Genomic DNA, 17,809 nt, shown 5'->3' on the forward strand with positions numbered 1-17,809 from the left:
GGCTTGAATTAGAGACAGGCACAAATCAATGAAACTGCAGGAGCTCATCCATGCACAGCAAGAAAGTCTGAACCAGCTGCCATTTCTCTTTTTTCAGTAAAGCAAAATAATTTATAATGCATACAAATACCCAGAAGAAACCCGTCTTGAAGGACTCACTACCTAACCTTCACAATAATGAAAATTATTCCAAAAAATTGCTGAAGTCAGCATTGGATAAAAAATTGAATTAATTTAAATTAACAATGGCAATGTCTTTAATGTCTTAAAACCATTTAGATAGATACTGTACCTAGATATAGATAGATAGATAGATACTTTATTAATCCCAAGGGGAAATTCACATACTCCAGCAGCAGCATACTAATAAAAAACAATATTAAATTAAAGATTGATAACAATGCAGGTATACAGACAGACAATAACTTTGAATAATGTTAACGTTTACCCCCCCGGGTGGAACTGAAGAGTTGCATAGTGTGGGGGAGGAACGATCTCCTCAGTCTGTCCGTAGAGCAGGAAAGTGACAGCAGTCTGTCGCTGAAGCTGCTCCTCTGTCTGGAGATGATACTGTTCAGTGGATGCAGTGGATTCTCCATTATTGACAGGAGCCTGCTCAGTGCCCGTCGCTCTGCCACAGATGTCAAACTGTCCAGCTCCATGCCTACAAGTAGGAATATGTAATTAACTGGCTCATTGTAATCATGAATATACATTGTTATTCTTACCTAGAAAAAGAGTATTTAAAGCAAGTTTAATTAGGTAGTGATCTGCATGATATTTACAATCTTTAGTTTTTTATCAAAAAATGTAGGCTGTTTCAGCACTTTATATACATGGAAGCAAATACTAACACCAATTAAAAATTTTGTAATGGACAGTAAATTCAAAATGAATACATTTTCAAACTGAAATTTTATTTATTTTGCAAGTGTAATTAATGTGCTTGATTAGCATTGGTGGAATTCAAAACTTTTTAAAATGTTATGATTCCAGATTAGCCTTAACTTGCTTATTCTACAAGTGGTGGTTTATTTATAAAATAACATCACAAAGTCAAATAAACCTTTTCCTAATGATTACAGACCAGTGGCTCTACGTCTCACATCATGAAGAATCTGAGAGGATGGTCCTGAAGTGTATGAGTCCGCTTATGGCAGATAAACTGGACCCACTGCAGTTTGCCTATCAGACAAGTACTGGAGTGGAGGATGCAATTATCTTTCTGCTCCACAAGGCATATTTTCACCTGGATAAAGCTGGCAGCACTGGGAGGCTTATGTTTTTCGATTTCTCCAGTGTCTTCAATAGTATCTAGCCATCCCTGTTAGTGGTAAACTCAGATGGATGAGCCTATGGTGCCCTGGATAATTGACTGTCGGGCAGACCGCAGTTTGTGAGACTCAAGGACTATGTTTCTGACACAGATGTGAGCAACACTAGAGCACTACAAGGAACAGTCCTGTCTCCTTTTTTTCTGCACTCTGAATACTTCCAACTGTAAATACAACACTGTATCATGTCAACTGCAAAAATTCTCAGATGATTCTGCTCTTATGGGGTATATTTATAAGTGGAGTGAGACAGAGAATATGAGTCTTGTTGGGGCCTTAGTTTCATGGTGCAGAAAGAATTGTCTGCAACTTAACATCAGCAAAACCAAGGAACTGTTTATTGACTTTAACCGCAACAAAGAACCCCTATGTCTGGTCATTATTCAGGCAGTAGATGCAGAGGTGGTGTATTCCTACAGGCATTTGGTAGTCTGCATAATTTACAGGTTGGACTGGTCTTGAAACACAGAGGAACTATATAAAAATGGCAGAACAGGCTCATTTTTCTTAGGAGACTTCATTTCTTTAATGTGAGTATTGATATCCTTCACATTTTCTACAACTCTGTGATGGCTAGTGAAATTTTCTACACTGTGGTGTGCTGGGCTAGTAACATCACTTCATGAGAGGTCAACTGAATAAACAAGCTAATTGAAAGGGCAGACTCAGTTATGGGGTACAGTTTGGACCCAGTGGAGGAAGAAGAGAATTAAAACAAGACTGAGTGCTAATTCTACCTCAAACTTTTTGCCAAGCATTAATCACCGTCTTTCCTAAACAAACATGTGCATCATACAGACCAATTTCACTTCTGAATAATGATGTTAAGATAATCTCCAAATCCCCAACTAGAAGGATGGAGAAAGTGCTGCCTTCGGTAATATCATAAGATCAAACTGGATTTATTAAAGGCTGACACTTAACTTGCAATCTTCAACGCCTGTTTAATGTAATATATTCACCCACAAAGTCAAACACCCCAGAGATATTATTATTGTTGGATGCAGAAAAAGCATTTGATATGATTGAATGGAACTACCTTTTCACTACATTGGAGAAATTTGGGTTTGGCCCAAACCTTTGTGCATGGATCAAACTACTGTATACCAATCCAGAAGCTTCAGTTTGTATTAACAACATTAATTCAGACTACTTTAAACTAGAACGTGATACCAGACAAGGATGCCCCTTGTCACCACTACTTTTTGCAATCGCAATTGAGCCACTGGCAGTTCATTGTTGAAATGCTTATGAGATAAAAGGGATTAGAAGAGATTACTTCAACAGAAAATGTCTCTATATGCAGATGATATGGTACTGAATATATCAGACCCACAAAATTCTGTGCCTGCAGTCCTAACAGCACTAACAGAATTTCAAAAGATTTCTGGTCTCAGAAGTAATTTGAATAAAAGTGTGCTCTTTCCAGTGAATTCTCAAGCACACAATATTAGAGTGGACACCTTACCTTTTATCATTGCAGATCAGTTTAATTACCTAGGGGTAAACATCACAAGTAAACATAAAACTCTTTATCAACACAATTTTGCCGTCTGTATGGAAAAAAATAAGCAAGACTGGCATAGATAGTCAACCCATTCATCTCACTTTAGAATTAAAATTGCTAAGATGAATATCCTTCCTAACCTTCTCTTTTTATTTCAAAACATTAAAATATACATCAAGAAATCGTTTTTTAAGAAATTAGATTCAACCATAACCTCATTTACAGTATTTGGAATTCAAAACATCCACGTATCCAAAAAGCGACCCTACAAAGACCTAAGGCAGAAGATGGCATGGCTCTACCTAATGTCACACAAGTGTGTTTAGGAGACAACTAAAGGGCTTGAATACATGTGATTCCATGCCAGACCAGGGGGTGGCGAAGTGCACTAATTTTCCCTCTCGATCTTTTGCAGACCAATCTAGGGAAATCCCGCCTAGCTCTGGGACAGCCAATGACGTCACTTCCGGTTCCGGTATCGATGACATCACGTCCGCCACTGGCCTTTAAAGCTGTCAGCTTGTCTCCAGAGAGTCAGTTCTGTTTTGGACTGTTGAATGAACATGTCTTTGTTGCTGAATCAGTTTTGCAGCCGGGAACAATTATATGGGTGGCTGCCCCAAACCTTCTCAATGTCTGATGGTCGTTTTTGTGACACTAACTTTCAATTTTATTACTTGGCAGCAAACATACAAACTATAAAAACCCGGACATGGCCACAAATAGATGAACATACACAGGCTTGGTCCGCAAATAGAAATAAAATCCTGCAGTACTACTTTATATTCCTTGCTTTGTGCCCCAATAAATGCAAGTTATCACCAATATACTAACAACACAATTGTGCTTCACTCACTCAGAATATGGAACCAGGAAGTATTTTAAGATGCTTTTATCTGTGGCACCTCTGCACAAGAACCACCTTTTTCCACCCTCACAAACATATACAGTTTTTAATATCTGAAAAACATTTGGGATTAAATCACTTAGAGATATGTACATAGATGTCTTTGCATCCTACAAACGATTACATTCCAAGTTTAACTTTCCAGCAACATATTTCTTTCACTACCTTCAAATTAGAAACTTTGTTAAACAGAACCTGCTCAATGTTCCTCACCTCCCACCTCCCTTTATGCTGGAAAAAATATTGCTCAGTTTCGAGGACTCAGACAGCATTTTTGCAATATATAAAACCATTTTAGAGTCCCTCCCTTTCAAAGATCAAAGAGGACAGTGGGGAAAGGATCTCTCACTCAGTATCTCAGAGAAGGAGTGGAAGGTAGCAATACAGAGAATTCACTCGAGCTCCATATGTGCAAAGCATAGAATTATTCAACTTAAAATTATATATCAAGCGCATCTATCTTGTTTAAAATTGTTCAAAATGTTTCAAAACCTGGCAGGATCTAATCAATAACATTTTAGAATAAGCTTTTAAAGCACTGAGGAAGCAGATTCTCTCACCATTTCTTTTTTTTCTCCATTTACCTTTATTCACTTATTAATTCATATATTTACTTATTTTTACTAGCTTTAACTTTTACTCTGCTGGCCATACTCTCTTTCTCAGGGGTGGGGGTTGATTTGTTTTCAATTCTATTTTTGTAAAAATTGATCTGTTTGTATGAAATGTTCTGTGATTACAATAAAATCAATAAAATAAAAAAACTAAAAAAAACTGAGTGCCATTATGAACAATACCCTCTGTTAAGACTGTGGAGTTTCAGCTAACAAATTATTCAGCAGAAGTACATCGGGAAACACTACTGGGGCTACTTTATACCAACAGCTATATGTCTGCATAATGCCTCACTGTGACTGTGACTGACAAATTAGAAGTTTTCTTTATTTTTAACTTTGTTTCTATGGGTACAAGATGGAAAATAAAAAGCCTTTTTTTGGCTGTAAGGTGAATGTGTGACAGCAAAAATAAACTGCTGAGAGGACTTAATGCTCCCATTTGTTTTCTGTGCCTCTAACCTATATCAAAGAAATTAATCTTTTTTTACAATACCATATAACAAAGTGTTTGTGCACAGCGAAATAGTGTTATATAAACAGTTTAAATATTGGTCAACTCTTTAACCGTTACTTTAACACAACCACTTGTCTAAAAGGGAAGGTTTTTTTGAGTTGTGGTTTCATTTCAGTGGTAAAAGATTCTCACTTTCCACTGGTCTTCACGCAAGTCTTTGAGAAATGGATGAAATGGGCTTGGTGAGAGTCTAGTGAGTAGCATATGAGTGAGATTCTCACCATTCCTTATTGAGAAACATGTCCAAAAATTGATAAATAACAGAAATGTATATTTTCCAACAGCTCTGAAGTGTACATGTTTCAATGTCAGACATAATGTAATGTGCTATACCTTTAGTTTATTTAGCCAGTACATCTATCCTTATCAGTTTTTTATGAAAGACTTGGGAATAACCATTTACCTTGCCCTTTTTTTCCAATAGAGTAATTTAGCACCAGAGGAAAACTCTCTCTAATTCACATTATGATTTTCCACAAGTGACCCAGCAAGTTCCAGACTGACCATGTTATATTACTGGACACATTACTTTTTATCTTTGTTTACTCCAGGTGGAAAATTAGGATCACTATAATGTCATATCAAATCAAGGGGCCTCCTCCAAAAGGTAAAAGGAATAAAAAAGAGAAAGAATAAAAGTGAGCTTAGTTTTAATGTAATTTTAAGTGTTAATTGTTTGAATTTTTCTTTGAATTAAAAATGAACATCTGGAAAGATATGTTGTAGTTCAGAACTGTTTGCTTTATTTTACTTTATTTCCTGTTAAGCTGTCTCTGTTTTTGTGTAGCTGAGCAGCAACTATGTTGTTCCTGTGGGCCAACCATCTGTCAGAGCAGCATCTATCCTGTAAAGTTAAGCTGCCCGCATGTTCCTGTTGTATTCCAGTTCTTCCTCATAAGCTTGATTTCTACATTAAGAAAAGAAAATGAAATAAATTAAATTCAGAAACAGAAACTTGAAAACATTAAAACAAATATTTTTGTTTTTAGTTTTCCTGAACTATATATGGTCTTGATATTTCTCACACTAGATTTAAAGGTTAGGATTTTTGTTTTTTCTTTCAAATCCTAGATTTTTCTATGTTGATTTTAACTAGTTTTATCTTAAATTTCCACTGGTGGAGAGTATCTCCCCTTGCATTTAATTTCTACCTGCTTGTATATAGTGAACCACAGCTGGCCTGATCACTTTCATAAATTTGTTCAACTTTTGCTAGCTTCAGTTTTTTGGGAAGCAGTAATTTCTACAAAAAAAGTTTTATTCAGTGCATATAGCTGTAGAAAAGGCGCTATATAGGCGCCTGACCCGGCACAGAAGGACACAGAGGCACATATAAAGCACAAGGACTTTTATTTTCTTCTTCACCTGTGGGCACACGTCTTCCCCGTGACCCACAGGCAATACACAGTCCCACAAACACTCTTTTCCACACCAACAATTCCTTCTCTACTCTCCCACCACTCCTCCTTAAGCGTAGTCCTCCTCCTCCTGACCCTGGCTCCTCGAGTGGTGGTGGCTGGCCCTTTTTATACCCCACCCAGAAGCATTCCAGGTGCTTGACCACCTGGTCCTAATTGCATTTCCAGGTGGGGCTGAAGATTCGACCAGCCGGGCTGCAGACTCCATGCAGCTCCCCCTAGCGGCCATCCGAGCCCCCAACCAGGCTGTGGAAGACTCCATCTACCATGGAGCCATGCGCCAGGTTGGGGAATCATCGTCCGCCAGGGAGGCTGCCACCAAGCGTCCCGGGGGAGGTATTGAGCTGTCCATGGTAGCTCCCCCGGAACAGATGCAGTAAGGGCGTCCCTGCTGGGCATGGGACCCGGCTGTCCTTCACATAGCATATATAGGTAAATAAACTAGAGATTGCCTGAATTGTGTAGCCTGTTCAAGACAGAAACAGCTGGAAAAAACACAAAATAAAAACTAACAAGAAGCGCTCAGAAATCATCAGAAAGAAGCTTTTTGCTAAATGCAAGACCTGAAACCTTTAAAAGATGTGGAAAACTCTTTAAATTGATTTTGTGGAGATTTCTATTCTCTATAGAATCTTCTTTTCTCTTTTGGGATCTCAATGTGAAACAACCAAAGTACAGTAGAAACACTACAATGTGAGTACTGTCTGGAAATAGTCCAATTGTGTTAAATATATGTGTGTCAAAATGTGAGTGTGTATATGTATTGTAGCTCTGCAAAAAACATGGCATACATAAGAGATACTGAGACATATAGAGAAAATGCTGAATGAGCACTCCTCCATCATATTTAAAATTGTAATGTAGCCAGATTGTGAGAAATGTATCTCTTTTTGTAGTTTATACTACTCCCATTTAATACTTGTCATTTGAACCCTCAAATCAGAAAAATGAACCTGCTTAGTAGCATTTAGAAAATTAATTTGCTCTAACATCAGATTTTTCATTAAGTCCCTATACAAGGAGTCAGAGGTATCAGCATCTATGGATTACTTTTTAAATTATTCAAAGCTTCAGAGTGCTTTCCACAATAGGTTTGCCACCATAGGCCACAACTAGGAAAGTGCAATTATCTGCAATACAAATACTATTAGCAGCAAGAGTAAATGTTAAATATAAGCTATGGTCACTAACAAGGAGGTGCACAACCCCTAAATTTAGGGGCTAGTCAAAGTAAAAAGATGCCCATGCTTACTGTGCAGAGTCATTAAGTAAAAGAAGCTCCTGCAACCTGTATATATTTGTGCTGTTTAGCTTTCTATATTCAGTGTAATGAAACAGCCTGTTTTTGCTATTGTGACGTGCACACAGCCCTGCTGCACTATATATCCTGCTTCAACAGCTACTTCGCAGCCCCATCATGCAGCAGAGTGTCTATCAGCCATAGAAAGCTCATCACTGTGACAATGATTTCGCTCACAGCCCTGCCGCACAGAGCATCCGTTGGCCGGGGACTGATTGCCGACCCATAGGGTGCTTTCATTTGGCCAATGACATGGCCCACTTTCTCTTTGTCCCCTCTCCTCCAGGACGATCCGATCCCAGTCGCGGATCCGCAGCCACGGGACCAACCTGATGAGGAGGATTATCAGTACCTGAACTGAAGGAGGGAGCTGAGGCGGAATGACTAATGGAATCACTGCTTGTTTGATGTGTTTTTGTGTCATGGAGTGGTAACTCCCGCTTCAATAAATACACTTGCTGTTCCTGTTTGAAGTGGTGTTGATAAAGCTGGTCGTTCTGATGACTAAGACTAAGCCTTGATTTTTTGGGTGCAGGACAGTGTCTCACGTGTCATGCTATATAAACATAGGGACTGAGTGGCATATTTTATGCATATTATTTTTTTTTAACTTATCTGTTGTTTGTGTAAGTGAGTTCTATTATAATTATGAAGGCAACCCTTGGATGCCAATTTCCACAGATTTCCAAAGCAATGGATTTTTTTTGTCAATAAGGAGAAATTGTCTCTGGTTTTGCTTTCTGTAAACACATAGTTGGCTGCAGGTACAATATAATAATGTGTGATCATTCCAAGTTTTAACTTGCTAGCTACAAAACTGAAACAATCTTGGAACTTACAATACGTCTTTGCACATTTAGAAATAACACATTCATCTTGCTTTGTAACTAATGTAATGTGTAGTGTACTATCTTCATACAAAAAACTGCATGTAGTACTTATCTCTCATCTTCTCACACCACTTTTCCTGGTAAGAGTTGTGGTGGCAGAAGGCTAAATATGTTGGACCAGACTTCCCTGTCCCAAGCTACAGAAAAGTATTGTTTAAATTATTTTTTTTAAATGTAATGGTGTGACAGTCCAGTTAGGCTCCATGCTCCCTCTGCTGTACATACGTGAGCCTCTTGAACCCAAACCATCAATACTCAGAGACTGAGATGATCCAGGCAAATGAGGACACACACATCCGGTCAAGAAGTAGGTGCAAATGTGTTAGTGCTTTTATTACAATCCATCAAAAATCAAACAGTGTTCAAATTTAAGTACAGTACATCCAAAATCTTCTATAAATAAATAAACCATAAAATCTGTGAAATCTGTGGATCCAGTGGAGGTTAAAATGTCATTAATAAGTTCAATAAAAATGAGTTTAAAATTTAGAGACAACTCCTTGTTGAAAACACGAGCCCCAGTGCTCCCTTCTAAACCTGGTATCTCATTCTGCCCAGAACTTGGAGTAAGAAGAGATGCCTTGAAACAGGTGCAGTCATCTTTCAATTCCTGGCTCAGACCCCCATGGCCAGGCCTGCCGCATCCATGGGGTGCCACGCCAAGGCACTCACATTCCTCCTACTGCATATCAAGTCACTCCTACTCCCTAGCATTTTTCGACAGGAGCACCCATTTTCAGCCCCAGGCTCCTCACCTTGAGACTCTCTCACTACTACCTGCTACGGTTCTTCTTACACATGGGCTCACCTGATCCTGCCTCACGCTCTTGCTCTTTTTCCTTTAACCTCCAATCCTTCTTTCTGCTTTTAACTGTTCTTCCTTTTCTTTCTCTGTCATCCCCTCTGCCGTGCAGGCTCCTCTTATATTGGCTTTATTGGGTGCAGGTGTGATAGACTGCTACCTCTGAGGTATGAATGAGACACCTGACTGATCCACTCACCTTTTCATGTGTATGCACGATCAGCCAAGCACCCCAATTATCCCCGGAGCGAAGCAAGCTCATGCACACCCGCACCCGATTAGAGTCTGCACTTCACAGGAAGCGATTATTTATTTGAAAACCTGCACAATGTCAAGGATCACTTATCACACATAGTTGCTATAAATAAGAAATGTATCTTGCTTTAGCATAGTACCGTTGCATTTTTAAAATTTTGAAACCTGAATGGTTTTGATGCTGCATAATCGCCTTTTCAGTTTCCTGAAATGTTCATATAATCTTGAGAGACATAGAGAAGATCAGACATTTTCATTTAAGAGGACATAAAGTTTGTTTAAGAAGAGCAGGCTTATATATACAAAACCATTTTGTGTGTATAATCATGAAACAGATTATAGCCGTTATGCATTTTGTACCTGTTTTCATGTTGGACTCTGCCCTTTTACGGTGTCTCCTGTTGCTAGGCAATAGCTATTTTAGTATACTTACCTGTAGTTCACTTCTGTAACAGAAATGGATTTGCTGATTAGGAATAATACTTAAAGTAACCATGTTTACTTACATATAGCACAGTCTGTGTTCTACGTTTCACTCAAAGTTGCAACATTTGTTATGTCCTCTCAGGACTGTACTTTTTATCCCTTTAGATTCTTCTTTGCTGGTTTGATAGTTTTATTTTGCATAAGGTATGTACAACTGCATTTTTCTAGTTTCCAATTATAGGTCTTAAAAATTAAGACATATTGTTCAAAACATATGTCTTCATGCATTAATGCTAATGGTCTCAGCTGAGTATTTTTCATGAGAAGATCATTAATGATTATTATTCATTATTATAGAAATAATAATGCACTTTAGTTGCAATTCTGCAACACACTCGCTCCTTTCTACAACACACTTGCTCCTGCACACTACACACTATTTCATACATAAGACACTTCGTTCAAAAATGAAATCTCAGGGTACCATTGGGAAAACACATCTATTCAAAATACAAAACACATTGGGTAATTGAAAATACTTAGACACACACCTGAAAATACTTACTTACAAAATGGAACACCAATCAGAGAATTTTGAGAACTTTGCAAGCATGGAAGCAGGGAGAGCTAGAGGCAGAGGTAGAGGAAGAGGAAGACAGAGAGAGAGAGGAGGACGTGGTCGAAGAGGCCATGCAAGGACCATTATTTCTGATGACATAAGAGCAACTTTGGTGGACCATGTCATAAACCATGGCCTGACTATGAGGGAAGCTGGGCAAAGAGTTCACCCTAATCTAATCCGTTTCACAGTTTCATCCATAATAAGGACATTCTGACTGGAAAACAGGTATGTCTTCAACTCTCTTCTCTACTCAGACTGTATCTAGAGTATTTACAGTACTGTACCATATCACATTGCCATATCACATGTACTGTATTTCAGGGTGGCTAATGCTCCTTTTCAAACAAAAGTGGAAGTTTTGTGAAACATACAATGATAACGTGTTGAGATGTTTCAGTACTGTGTATGGTATACACAGTAAAGTACAGTATATACAGTACTGTAAAAAAGAAGCAAACCAATAACAATTTGTGGTTGCATTTTTCTACAGAATGGCTAGAAGACCTACTGGGGGTGGACGCCAACACCTGTTCACCCAACAGCAGGAACTTGCCATTGTGAACCTAGTCAGAGCAAACAATGCAATCCGTCTCCACCAGCTACAGCAACATATACTTGAAGATACACAGGTATCCAACAACATAAATCGAGTAAGCATACCACTATCAGACGCATCTTGGTAAAGCACAACATGACCATGAAGCAACTGTACAGGGTCCCATTTGAGAGGAACAGTGTCAGGGTCAAAGGACTTCGACATGAATATGTACAGGTAAGTGTTACAGTCCTTTACATTTACAATACAGAATGGGTGCAGTCCAGTAACAGCTGAATATGTACCATTGGATCAGTGCCACATTGATATATTCAGAAAGCTACACAGATACCTGTGTGGTGGGGTGGAGCGGTTCTGTATGTGTAGTAGCGTAGTTGTGTGTTTTGAATAATGCCATCCACAATATGTATTTTTTATTGCAGAGAATCGTGGACATGGATGGAGCTGCTCAGCCTCATGAATTTATTTACATTGACGAGGCTGGATTCAACCTTAGCAAAAGTAGACAACGGGGTCGTAATATACTTGGCCAAAGGGCGATTGTGCACGTCCTGGGACAGTGCGGGGGAAATATCACATTGTGTGCCGCCATAAGCCTCTGAGGGCTACTGCACCATCATTCCAAACTGGGCCCCTATAATGCGCAACACATAATCACATTTCTAGATGCACTTCATGATGCAGTTGTACAGGACAGACCAGAGCAGCCCAGGTTTGTTGTTATCTGGGATAATGTCAGTTTCCATCGGGCTGCTATCGTCCGGAACTGGTTCACCAACCATGATCAATTTGAAGTTGTGTATTTGCCCCCTTACTCGCCATTTCTCAACCCTATAGAAGAGTTTTTTTCCGCTTGGAGATGGCGCGTATATGACCGGCAACCACATGCCCGCATGCCTCTTCTGCAGGCAATGGAACAGGCCTGCGGAGACATTGAGGTAAGATCAATCCATGGATGGATTCAGCACACAAGGGGATATTTTCCCCGATGCTTAGCGAGAGAAGACATTGCTTGTGATGTTGATGAGATCCTGTGGCCAAACCCCAACAGACGGCAGGATCCATAAGCCCACTTACGCACAATTATGTTTTTCTGTGTTTACAGTAGTGTATTGTTTGTTTTATTTTTGCTTTACCTGAATTTACTGTACTGTAAAGAACACGACTGTAATGTACAGTATTTAGTATTTCATTTTTTGGGTGTTGTGAAAACATGCCTTTTGTGGAACTGAATAAAAACAGTGCAAACAAAAGCCTGCAGTGTTTTATATAAAGTAGACTAGTGTGTTGCTGCTGATTTGAAAGTGTATTCATATGATGCAAGTGGGTATCATTATGTCATTAGAATGACATTTTGACAAAGGATTGTTAGGTTTTGATAGCAGAGTTTCAATTTGACATAGATGAGAATGGTTTATTTCCCAGTGTTGTTTCTTATTTACTTGTGTGTAGAGTTTTGACATGATGAGCCAAGTTTTGCAGAACGTGTTCAAGCAACGGGCAAAAACTGTAATACATGCAGTAACAAAAGCATTATAATTCCTAACAACATGGGTTTTATTCACTCAGCTTGCACTGCATTATCCTTTCCATGTATGAGATGAAGTAGAGTGCTATCCTGCATGTGAATGCTTTTATGTAAGGGACCTTTAACAGTCTTGTTTCCTACCACAGCATAATACTAGCAGTAAAGACCATTCATAAAAATAGTATTCTTAAAAACATGGGTTATTTCAAGGGTTCATTTTAAATGTAGATGTACTGTATGTGTCCTTCAATGTGTTGGATACAATATGTATTTTTTTTTGCTGATTAGCTTCAGAAACAGGGCTATGTGGACAGGGAGGTATAAAGGGAGGTCTTACCTGTGTGGCAGGTAAGATTAAGATTTTAAAAAGTATAACAAAAAGTAGGCCAATATTGCAATGAATGACATTGTGGATCTACTAATTTCCTGCCCTGGGATAGAAATACATCACAACCAATGGTTTTGTGTTTGTTTATCTTGTCTATGTTTTTGAAGAGTTGGTTAGAAAAATGAGAGAATGGATAAAGTTAATTAAACTAGATAACTCTAATATGTCTTTTTTATGGATTCTGTGACATGTACAGTATACCAATTTCATTATGCTCTTTACACAGAAATCTTTGTTCAGATTTTTTGAGTAACAGTCATGCATTTATAATGATTGCATATTTCATACCAAACCAATATTATTAATCATAGCAAATATTCTCACATATACTGATCAACACTGCAAAAAGTATTTTATTTATTTTGATTTAATACATTTTTCTTAATCCTAAAGTTTTTTTTTTTATTTTTTATTCATTTATGGTGTCAAGGAGTCCTATTTTCTATAATCTGTGTTCAGTAACCTTTTCTTTTTATACCAAATTTAGCAATCTTGAATAGCAATCTAGCTAGTATTTATAAAATCCCTAAAACTGTCCAGTGTTCAAATAAACAACAGACCTACATATTTTGTGTACTTTGTCTGATCCATGTGTGGCAGGTATATGTTTTGAACTTGCAATCAGTGTAAATTTGACTCAGGTGACTGCTAGGAAGACTGGGCAGAGCCGCATTACTGTACAAAACAAAGTGCTGTTATGAGAGAGAGCTCCTCAGCAGTAGTGACAGACAATGTGGTCAGGCTAATTTTATTAAGTTTCAAAAAGTTTAATTAAAATTGATCATGTCTAAAAAACGTTTTTTTCTGTTACAGAATAGAAATAGCAACCCTGCAAGTCCTTAAAAAATTGACTGAGTTGTGGAATATAAACACAAACACTTAAATTGATCAAATTATTTGATTAGAAGTTTTAAATAAAGATTCAGTGTATATGAAGGCATTTGTCAAGTTTTGATTATATTCTTCCCTCTCTTCTTCCCTCTTCTTTGAAAGAGAAAATCTACTCGCCCTAATAGGTAGATGATCCCTGCTTTGTTGTGCGAGTAAGATGACAGGGGGCCGCTTTAGTACAATAGAACGCATTGCTAACTCTGTCCACATAAAGTTAAGTCAATACATATATGGAGGAAGGAAAAAAAAAACAATACTCCATCCAGCAATCAGTGTTGTGCATCTGCCTTACAAGCTGCACCACAGTGCCTGGAAAGGTTAATTTGAAAACTCAGTTTAAAAAAAAAAATATAAATATCTGTGTAATATACCTGTAAAATAATGTACCTGTGAAATATATGAATACCTTTACTGTAAAGAATTTTATGCAGACAAAATATTGCACTTTGCTAGCAATCAATCATCATTGCATAAATGGAGCTGTATTAAGACACTATTTAGAAGAGTTCACACCCATTGTAATACTAAGGAGACTAAAAAGAATGAAAGGCTCTATCTTTTCCAATTGTTCACCTAAAGACAATCATAAGACAATGCTTACATAGGAGGTGCCAGAGACCCCACCAAACAATCGACTGCAACCTGATCCCCGATCCCACTTGGCACACACTTCCTTATCATCACAGGGTATCAGAAGAATATTTTTCAATCCTATTCTTGTAAAATTGATCTATGTGTATGGAATGTTGTGTGATTTCAATAAAATCAATAAAAAAAAAAAAAGAAGAAGGTACAAAACGTATCCTGTCCAGATCAGGTATCAAAATAGTACACAAGCCTTTAAACACAGTCTTTTTTAATGATAAAAACAAGAAATTAGCTGCAGAGACACAGAACACAGTTTACAGCCACCATGTGATTCATGCCCAGCTGTATATGAATACTCGCCACACATATACAGGAACATTGCCATGCAATTAGAAGGAAGTTCCCACAATGTCTGATTTACACACATACAAGTTCGACCGGACACACATTTAAATGAGACTCAGTGCAAGTAAAGTTCAAGGCTAATACTAAAAGTGCCAGAGAATTAGCAGAGATGTGGCTATCCAATGAAAACGCCTTTAACAGACATGAACCCAGCATTTGCAGGCTTGAACAGAACAACATTCACATAATAAATAAGTTTTTATGACCAACACCCTCCAAACCCCACCTTATTTCCCCCGTCCCCTCCTTATCTGCTATATATTTCCTTGGATTCCTGTAAATCTAATCATTTTCCTATGATGGTGATTCCTGGTAGGAGTCGAAAGCTTAGGAATAAAAAGTTATTTTAAGATAGTGATTCATTTTCTCCCTTTGTGAAGTTCCATCTAGGAATATGAAAACCATATCACAGATCTTCACTTCCATAAATACCTGTATATACTTTAATTATTTTTCAAGAATTTTCTCAGAGGTTCATCAATGTTCTTACCATCGCTTCTGCCCACAGGAATAAAGTCTGCCCACATACGCTTATTACTTTTAAATTTTAGTTCCCTGCCACAAAAAAATTGAGATGTATCCTGTGGGAATGCAGACCTGCACTTTCCATGCTCAAATCTGCCCTTCTAGGCTTCTAAACTGTTCTGCTCTTTTTGGCATTGGCGTGACTTTCATGATTTAGAAGTACCTCATAACCTGCTTTTCCTTATATTTACTGTATTGTTCACTACCATTAAATTTTGACATCTTTCAAGGTCCATTATTTGTCATTAATAATTTCCTAGCATTCTTTAGCTGCTTAACACGTTTAATTGTTTTGAGTGTGACTTTATACTGTTCATTTTAACAATTAATCACCTTGTGCGCTCCCTCAGTGGTTTTGCGGAGGTAAATGTATAAGGTTATCTGTTCAAAACGCTGGCAGGAAGAAAGTGTAATGGGCCTGTTGGTTTAGCAGAGTATCCAGTAAAATAAAAAATTACAGAACACTTTAAAAAAGGACTTTTAAAATAATGTGCACATAGAGTATGTACCTTTAATATAGGGAAATACCAAGAATAATGCAATTCTAGAAGTTTTCCCTGTTTGGTTTATTTTAGACATTTATTTTTTCTTTGTGTTGACCAGTTTCTTTCTAGTAATATATATGGAAAAATCAAAATATAGTAAAAAATTAAAAGCAGTATTGTTTTATAAAAAGATTTTGGAGAATTAGATGGGAGATTGTTCTGGAATGGGGCACAACAAATTGATCATTGGATAAACTTGATTTAAATGTTTTGTTTTATATTTTGGCTTGTTTAGGCTTGACTCTGAGTTTGGAGTGCCCTCTTTTCAAATGCCTAGCTAGTTCTGCCATTGTCCAGTTACTAGAAGAAAAGTAAGTATTTTCATTTTTGTTTAGGACCTGCTAGATTGTGATGCTTATCTTTAATTTAATAACCCTGTTCTTTATTGTAGATTTTTTCAACTTTGCCGTTGTTGTACATTTTGGTAGTACTACTGAGTTAGCCATTATGAATGTAGTGACAAGTCAAGTAAAATGACACCTTTTATTGGCTAACCAATGGTGAAAGTCAAATCAAAGACATTTCCAGAGTAAAAAAGATTCAAATTATTAATTGATACATATTTATTCTTTATTGTATTTATTAGAGTTTGCTTTAGCACAGCTAAATGCAATGTAGCAGTCAAATAATAGTTTTGGTGCGAGAGAAAAAAAGGACCCTTAGACTGATGGCTGAATCTTCTGCGAGCATTTAATGCAGCCATATAGTAGCTTTTTATATTTTTATGTATAGATAGAAATCATAAATGGTTTATCATGCCCAGTTTAAGTGCACTTTTTTGCCTTTGACCAGAAAGATTTTTTTTGTATTTAGTGGAGAGTGGATAAAAAGTGAAGGAAGTTTCATTATTATAATTGTCTCCTAGGTAGGTGTATGTCTGCACAACATGTTCTGTCAAAATTGGTTTCTGAGTTGTTTTCTGTGCTATCATCTATAGCAGAAAGCATCTACAGTGGGGTGGGGCACTTCGTCTGTACACATACAGTGGTTATACAGAGACTGCTTCAGGTAATATAGGACAGAGCACTGGAGGAGGTATTCAGAAATGGCTCTTCAAAAACTCATTCAAAATTGATACAAATCACAACTCCAGCTTCGTTAAGTTGCTGATGATTCTTGGAATTGAAGGCCTTTCTTAATATCATAACCTGCTCAGTATCCTTTGCCTGCCATATCCTTTCCTATTTTCTTTTGGGGATATACCAAAAGGGTTAACTTAGACATCTGTCTCATTTGTAATGTAGAAAAATTAACTCATGCATAAAACACTTAGTGAAGTTTAGATTCTCTTTGGAAGATGCTAATGCTGTTCTTATTAAATCATGTGCCCTCCTTGTTTTATTTCTGTTTGTCCAGTGAGGAAAGTGTTTTTCTCACTGGCCGAGCCATTATGGCTGCTCTGTCTCAAACACAACTAATTACCATGGTGGCTCTGTCTCAACCTAACTTCTCCCTATTAAACAAAATCCTCTTTCACCTAAATCGAAGACAGCTTTTTGACATGCATGGATCATGAATGAGATTATATACTTCTCTAACATTTTCACTTTTACTCAGGATTCTGTAGTCACTGCCTGAATTGCCAACTATTTTCTTTTGACTTGCAGCTGTGCCACATCAAATTATTTTTGTCAGTTTGTCATTTCTACTGCTGAACACAACATAACAACAACTACCTTAACCTATCCTTGTCACCGTCTTGTGCAATTGGCGTGATCGTGTTTTATTTGCATAGCTCCCCTGCCTTCTCAGCTTTTTATATTTTCCCTCTTGGCTCATTAGCTTGTATTG

This window comes from Erpetoichthys calabaricus, chromosome 1 (assembly GCF_900747795.2).
Source record: "Erpetoichthys calabaricus chromosome 1, fErpCal1.3, whole genome shotgun sequence".
NCBI classification, from domain to species: Eukaryota; Metazoa; Chordata; class Cladistia; order Polypteriformes; family Polypteridae; genus Erpetoichthys; species Erpetoichthys calabaricus.